At 44.2% G+C, this 8,347-nt stretch overlaps 1 long non-coding RNA gene across 1 annotated transcript in view; it reads right to left on the bottom strand.

Annotated features, from left to right (window-relative positions):
- Positions 1–1,585: 1,585 nt before the first annotated feature.
- LOC122540825 overlaps positions 1,586–8,347 on the bottom strand; it is a 9,842-nt gene continuing 3,080 nt past the window's right edge. Inside the window, exons 2-3 of the long non-coding RNA XR_006309428.1 lie at positions 3,009–3,074; positions 1,586–2,259 (exon numbers count right to left, since the gene is read on the bottom strand). This is a non-coding gene — a long non-coding RNA (uncharacterized LOC122540825). The remainder of the gene's footprint in view (positions 2,260–3,008; positions 3,075–8,347) is intronic.

Raw genomic sequence — 8,347 nt, forward strand, 5'->3', positions numbered from 1 at the left:
GAAACATAGTTCAAGCATCAGGTAGTCAACCTTTGGCCTTCTAGTTCTCCTGTTGGGCAATTTAAAAGTTTAAAATTGATATAAAACTGAATGCACTGCCTGTGAAACTTCCTTTGGTGCATTATAGTTAGATATCATATAATACAGCTAATTTGTACCTCTTAAGAACTGAGAGTATTTGTCAGAGTGATCCTTCAATCCAACATCTATTTGTTTGCTTGCTGAAATAGACACAAATTTCACAAAGATCATTAAGTTTGAAGTCTGCAGATCACGGCCATAAGTTGACACAGCAAAAGGACAACACCACTTTTCCCCCAAACTCATATTTTTCGTACTCACATACTCAGCATATATAGTAGTCAACCTCAATTTTTCACCCTACAAATGCACACTTTTCTTCTTGGTATCTTACAACTGGGTGCAAGAGATCAAGCTGTACTGTAAAAGTGCACAAGAGTTTAAGACATGTGCACAAAGCAGGACCCACATGGCAAACAGCAAGCGAGGCGACCAGCCGTATCTACGATTCACTTTTATGCTCAGTGTATGAGACGACCTCAGTCTTCTGAGGGATCTTTCACAGCATCGAAGCTGGTTTTGACAGACACCTCTGATGCCATATTCAACTGTACTAATATGTCCTTTGAAAGTTCACCATATCTTCTCATTGAGATAGGATATTTTGTTTTTGACTTTTATGTCAACAATGGCAGATGGATATTCAATATTCATATGATAACTGATGTTGGAAAATTCACTTCAAAGTTCAACCAGTTTAATTTTTAGCATTAAACTGTCTAGATAGAAAACTCTTCCACCTCAGTTGCCTCCATACCAAAACTAGGCAAAGGTGAGGTCTGCAGTTGCATATCAAGACTAAACTAACCACCATAAATATGAATGTTCCACAGTTTGTGGATGACACAGCAGCATTATTGCCTACTCTGCAGAATTTCAAGCTATTCTTGACATTTTGCAACAAGAAGCTTAGCTCATCCTGCATCACTGCCAGAACAAAACTAATGTTTAAACCCTAAATGGTCAGCCAAATATTCCACACATCATCTATACTGAAGGAGAAGCTCTGGATTATTTAAACCATTCCCCAAATCTTGGTAACTGTCTCTCTCAAAAAGCCACCATTGATAAGGAGATCAAAGACTTGATTAGGCATGCCAGCACCTCCTTTTCAAACTACCACAGTGAGTGCCTCATAGCCAAAGACCTCCACAGTCAATGCAAGTATAAGTGTACAGAGCCACTGTCATCATTGCTCCCAGTACTGCAGTAAGATATGTACAGCAGTTTGGCTATAATGTATACCACTGATGTTATCATCTAAAGGAATATCTGAGATCTAATGGAATGAGGGAACAGGTGATGGACAAAGGATATTTTCTAATCAACTTTTTGTTGATGTTATTACACACATCTGGTGCAGGAAAAATTTGAACCCTGCCTCCTGGCTTAGAAGTAAGGATCACAACCAGTATGCCTCAAGAGCCTCAGGTGATGTATATATTACTTAGAGTTAATTGGGTTTCAATTAGTCGTACAAATATGGGGAGAAAGATATCAGTGGGGTTATGGAGTGTGGTTAACTAAAGAAAAGCTCTCACATTAAGAGTCTGGACTTAAAAAATCTTTTTATATTAAGTTATCTTTTGAAGTATAACAGCTGATACATAACAGTGATAAAGAACTTATATCAGCAATGCTTCCGTCCCTCAGGTTTCAATGGGAGAACTGGTGAATTGACACTAGTGTCTTTCTTGATATCAGCTCCACAAACATTCAGGAAAAACTCCTGCTAAATCAACTTTGATAGACTTGATGCTTGATGATTGAAAAGCATTTTCCCGCCGGTTTTCTTCGCTCTCAAACAACCCGATGTTCCAGGGAAGTTCTGGGCATGGAGGTCCATGGTTAAAATTTTCCCTGAAGTGCAGCAGCATTAAAATTAATTGCTGCAAAGAACTTGCTACCAATTGTTCAGAATGGTGACAACTTGTTCATCAAGTTGCTTTGAGTCACAACATCTTAAAGATGACGTATTGCCTGGCAGTAGAGGAAAAAAAATATAAGCAAATCTTGCACTCTGGATGCCACCACCTTTTTGGATGTCCTGGTTCACGTGCCAAAAGATCTGAATCAGCCCATTCAATGTCTTAAAAACCCATGGATGAAACTCCTGACCTTGAATTGCTGTCATCTTCAAAAGAAGGACCAGATATCCAGCACAGCAGTTGAAAGGACCTAAATAAAATTGGTATGTAAATTACAGGACAAAAATATGCTATATTATACCAATAATTTAGCATATCTCATATCAATTTTGCCTCCTCTTGATTTTGCTGTTTAGAATTCTGTAAATAATTGACAAAAATTACCTCATTTTAATGACATCATAGTAAGTAGAATTATACCTTAAAAGCAAGCAATACTGAGGACTAAATGGACTCTTTGTTCCTTCCATAAAGCTTCATGATATACTGCCCAAAAAAGAAATACCACATGTATGTGTGTAACTACATTTGGGAATTGAGATTAGTGTTTTTCTATGCTATGATAATAGATTGCATATATACTATATCAATGTTATTATATTTATATATATACACAAATTAGAAGAACATTGAAAAGCATGATATATTTTCTTATTTTTAATTTTTCCTCAATTGGTTGCTTATAATAAATAATGTTCTGCTTTATTTTTTAGCTTCTATCCACATTTGACTACATAACCTTTTTAATGACCAAGATTGAAAAGGGTGTTCTTGGTTCCTATTCAAATAACTTCAATAAAAATTGCACTTTAATTTAGCATAAACCTCACTATGAGATCTCATTACCGTAATTATCCAATTCCCACACTTTTCAAACTTACCAGTTTATCAGCATCCTCAAATTAGCAGTTAATTATATTTAAAGTTCCTGCAGTTAAGTAAAGATTACACATTTACCAGGTTCCTTAAGAAATGTTTGTTGACGGTAGGTTCTGTTACCTGTTCAATTACTCAGTAGAATTACGCAAAGAAATGGAAGTTTCGGTAATGTTGAAAACAGGTAACCTGAAACACAAAAGCAGCTCTTATATTGTGTTATATTTTTATATAATGGTTCTGATAAAAGTTCATCTCAACCTGAAATGCTAGGCAGGATATTTTACCCTTGCTATTGGCAAGCTTGGACAGAGGAAGGGCAGATTATTAGCTGGAGTGGTATTGTGCCCTGAATTCTACCGTCTTGTTGCCTCCACCACAATTAAGTTCTGGGCAGAGAGGTCCATGGTTAAACTTCCTGACCACCCCCATGAATTTAGGCCCTTAAGTGGCCAATTAATGACAACTTAAGTGTCTCATCCCGTTGCTACTCAAATTAACCGAGCTGTAAGCAATACTGTCACCATGTAGCAGACACAATTGGTCAAAATGCTGTGGCTTCAGCTCATCTCAGTTTTTGGTAGCAGCTTGATCAAAGGCATTAGTACCTCCTCGAGGAATTGAACATGAGAAAGCAAGACAGTCCACTCCTGCCCTTGCTTCCAATCTCATTGCTTTCTTCTCCTTATGAAACCCACCATGTGAATCACCCACTTTCTCACCACTTTACCTACTTATGGCCTGAGACCCTGTCAATTCATGGACTCTCGTGGGTGATGGGAGCTTGTTTTCTTATGGTGGCAACTTCAACCTCCTTAGTATTTATTATTGCTAAGCACAATCAGCTTGGTGGGACTTCCAGATTTGAAGTTTTGATCCCAGCAGTGACCTTGCTACTGCTTAGTTGGCATGTGATTCGGTAGGTCTTCCCAAAGAGGTATCATGAATCTCTCGTCAGCCTTCCGGCTGGTGGGTGAGACACCACAACAAGATTCTTCCTGTAAACTCTGTTCCTCTCCAAAGATGCTGCCTGGCTTGGTGAGCAATCCCAGAATATTTTCTTTGAATTTCAGATTTTTAGTACCTGCAGTATTTTATGTTTACATGTGTCCTATTCCAGCCCCAAATAAAACACATTTTGCTGGTTCAAAGAATTAAAGAAGTCAAAGGGAAGGGCAAGAATGGTAATTTAATATTGGAAGATATATGATCTTCAGGCAGGACAGAGAATGGGTATAAAAGAGACAGGTGGCATTTACGTTATTAATTAAGGACTCAGTTACTGCAGAAAGGAGGGCTGGGAATTTGGAAAGGTGCTCAAATGAGGCTTTGTGGGTAGAGTTTAGGAATAAAAATAGGGTTGTCACACTGCTGGAAGACTATTGTAGACTTTGTAAAAGTCAGCAGGTTAAGCCATAGACAGAGTACTGTGTGCAGTTCTGGAATTCACATTATCAAACAAAGTCACCATAGTCTTACCAGACCACAGGGTTACTCTCCTGGGGGTTACCCTACTCTCCCATAGGGTTACACCACGGGGGTTTATTCTTGTTGCGGTTGGAGGGGTGTGGTTCAAGGACAGAGGTGCGGGAAGTGGAGGAGATGCACTGTAGGGCATTGTTGATCACGTGGAGGGAAAATTTTGGTCCTTGAAATAGGAGGCCATCTGGGATGTCCTGAGTGGAATTGCTCCTCCTAGGAGCAGATACAGCAGAGACAGCAGAATTGGGAATAAGGGATAGCGTATTTACAGGAGGTAGAGTGAAAGGAGGTGTGAGTTGAAAAATGTGATGCTGGAAAAACACAGCAGGCCAGGCATTCTCTTTGCAGGTCTGGGAGAGTGTTGTCCTGAGCTGGGGCAGGGCTGGCTGCAGGAAGTGTAGGTGGCGGCGCATGGCTTGAAGCGTGGAGCGGAGGATCCGGAGGGAGGTCTGTTGTTGGAGGCTTCGGATTTGTTGCAGGTACAGGTTGTCCTGGTTGGGTTCAAATTGTGTTGGTTTGAATGTAGTCCGGCGTCCATGCGGGGTCAGTCGGTTCCATAGGCAGGTGCTGAGGAAAGAGATGTGGCTGTACGAGCGAGTTTGCCTCAGGACGTGGCTGAAGAACTTCAGGGCAGAGGAGATGACCTGGGGGGTGCAGTGAGAGAGGGACTCACTGAGATCCTTGTAGAGGGAGGAGGAGAGCTTCTTCAAGAAAGGCATCCTTGCAACAGGATTCGCAATAGGTTAAGATCAACTAGGAGAAACTGCAGATGCTGGAGTACCAGAGTTGAAAAATGTGGTGCTGGAAAAACACAGCAGGCCAGGCAAGGAGGTGTGGTCCAGGTAGCTGTGGGAATTGGTGGTTTTGAAGTAGATGTCCGTGTTGAGTCGGTCACCAGAGTTGGAGACGGAGAGGTCCAGGAAGGGGAGGGAGGTGTCCGAGATGGTCCAGGTAAACTTGAGGTCAAGGTGGAAGGTGTTCATGAAGTTGATGAACTGTTAACCTCCTTGTGGGAACACAAGGTGATGGTAATACAGTAATCAATGTAGCGGAGGAAAAGGTGGGGGATGATGCCAGTGTAACTGCGGAAGATTGACTGTTTCAAGTATCCAATGAAGAGGCAGACATAGCTGGGGTCCATGCAGGTGCCCATGGCAACCCCTTTTGTGGGAGGATTCGGAGAAGTTGTTGAGGGTAAGGACCAGTTCCGCCAAACGAATGAGTGTGCCGGTGGAGCGATATTGTTTGAAACAGAGGGTTTAGAGGCCTTCATCATGGCAGATGGACATGTACAGGGACTGGATGTTCATGGTGAAAATGAGGCGTTGGGAGCCGGGGAAATGAAAGTCATATAAGAGGTGGAAGGTGTGGGTGCTGTCCCGAACGTATGTGCTGAGTTCCTGGACCAAAGGGGACAGGACAGTGTCAAGATATGAGGAGATAAGTTTGGTGGGGCAGGCAGAGATGATGGGTCAACCAGGACCATCAAATTTGTGAATTTTGGGTAAGAGGTGGAACTGGACGGTGTAGGGTTCCAAGACTATGAGGTTGCAGGCTGTGGATGGGAGATCCCCTGAGGCGATGAGATTGTGGATGGTCTGGAAGATGATTGTTTGGTGATGGGGGGTGAGGTTGTGGTCGAGGAGGCAGTAGGAGGAGGTGTCCATGAGTTGGCGCCTAGCTTCAGCAGTGTAGAGGTCATGCGCCAAACCTCTGTACCCTCCCCCCTTGTCTGCTGGTTTGATGGTGAGTTGGTGTTGGAGCAGAGGGAGTGGAGCTCTGTGCTTTATGACAGTGTGAGGTTGGATTGGGTGAGAGGGGTGGACAGGTTGAGGCAGTCAATGTCACGGCGGCAGTTGGAGTTAAAGAGGTCAAGGGTGGGTAATAGACCAGCATGAGGTGTCCAGGTGGATGGAGAATGTTGCAGGTGGGAGAAGGAGTCCTCGGAGTGTGGGTGGGGGTCCCGTTGGAGAAAGTAAGCACGGAGGCAGTGGAAGAAAAGTTTGATGTCACAACGTTTCTGAATTTGTTGACCCGGAAGCATAGTGGGATGAAGGTGAGACCATTACTGAGAACTGACTGTTCATCCTCAGTGAGGGGGTGTCCGGGGGGAATGGTATAAACTCAGCAGTGCTTGGGGGGGCTAGGACCTGGTGAAAAGCTGCAGTTAGGGGTGTCTCTCGAGTGGATGTGGTCTAGGTCACCAAAGGAAGCTCCGTAAACTGTGGTGGGTCAGGGGTTGCAGAAGCGATGTCGTCCATCCAAAATGACAAAGACCTCCAAGCTCTCCATTTCTTCCTCTCATGCCAACCCAACTAGTACCCCTCTACCGAGACTCACTCGATTGGTGGAGCTGGTCCTCATCTGGAAATTATCCTTCAAATCTTTCCACCTCCTTCAGACAAAAGAGGTAGTCTTGGGCACATGTATGGGCCCCCAGCTATGCCAGCCTCTTCATCGGATACTTGGAACAGTCCACCTTCTGCAATTACACTGGCACCATCCTCCACCTTTTCCTCCGCTAAATTGATGACTGTATTAGTGCCACCTGGTGCTCCCACAAGGAGGTTGAACAGTTCCTCAACTTTAGGAACACCTTCCACCCTGACCTCAAGTTCACCTGGACAGTCTCGGACACCTCCCTCCCCTTCCTGGACCTCTCTGTGTCCATGTCCAGTGACCGACTCAACATGGACATCTGTTTCAAATCCATCGACTCCCACAACTACCTGGACTACACCTAGTACACAGAACATTACAGCGCAGTACAGGCTCTTCATCCCTCAATGATGCGCCAACCTGTGAAACCAATCTGAAGCCCATCTAACCTACAATATTCTATTATCATCCATATGTTTATCCAATGACCATTTAAATGCCCTTAAAGTTGGCGAATCTACTACTGTTGCAGGCAGGACATTCCACACCCTTACTATAAGTAAAGAACCTACCTCTGACATGTGTCTTTTATCTATCACAACTTAATTTAAAGCTATGTCCCCTCATGCTAGCCATCACCATCCAGGGAAAAAGGCTCTCACTGTCCACCCTACCTAATCCTCTGATCATCTTGTAGGTTAGATTCCCTACAGTGTGGACACAGGCCATTTGGTCCAACAAGTCCACACCAAGTCTTCCTTCTGAAGAGTAACCCACCACCTTACATTTACCCCTAATGAATGCACCTAACACTATAGGCAATTTAGCATGGCCAATTTACCTGACCTGCACATCTTTGGATTGTGGGAGGAGACCCTAGCACCCAGAGAAAACCCATGCAGACAAGGGGAGAATGTGTAAACTCCACAAAAACAGTCACCTGAGGTGGGAATCAAACCCAGGTCCCTGATACTGTGAGGCAGCAGTGCTAACCACTGAGCCACCATGCCGCCCCAATGTCTCTTGTATGTCTCTATAAAGTCACCTCTCAACCTTCTTCTCTCTGAGCTCACTAAGTTTAGAGGAAGATAGCTGTTTCTTTACTCATTGAAAGCTAGGGCTTGTCCATGAGACTATTTCCAAGGCTGGCCCATTTTTAGGAGTTATTGCAAAGGTGCCCCTCCACCCTCCCTCCTGTAGAAATGCTATCCCTTAGTCCGAATTCCTCCACCTCCGCAGTATCTGCTCCCAGGAGGAGCAGTTCTACTCCAGGGCATCCTAGATGGCCTCCTATTTCAAGGACCACAATTTCCCCTCACACACAATCAACAACGCCCTAAAGTGCATCTCCTCCACTTCCCACAATTCTGCCCTTAAACCCCACCTCCTCAACCGCAACAAGAATAAAACCCCCTGGTCCTGACCTTCCACCCCACTAACCTCCAAATGCAGCGCATTATCCTTTGCCATTTCCACCACCTACATTCAGACCCCACCAACAGAGATATAGTTCCCTCACTAACCCTATCTGCGTTCCGCAGAGACCATTCCCTCCAAGGTCCAAGTCCCCCCCCCCCCCCCCCCCCCCACCCCCCCCCCCC

The sequence above is a fragment of the Chiloscyllium plagiosum genome, chromosome 36, assembly GCF_004010195.1.
Source record: "Chiloscyllium plagiosum isolate BGI_BamShark_2017 chromosome 36, ASM401019v2, whole genome shotgun sequence".
In the NCBI taxonomy this organism is placed as follows: Eukaryota; Metazoa; Chordata; class Chondrichthyes; order Orectolobiformes; family Hemiscylliidae; genus Chiloscyllium; species Chiloscyllium plagiosum.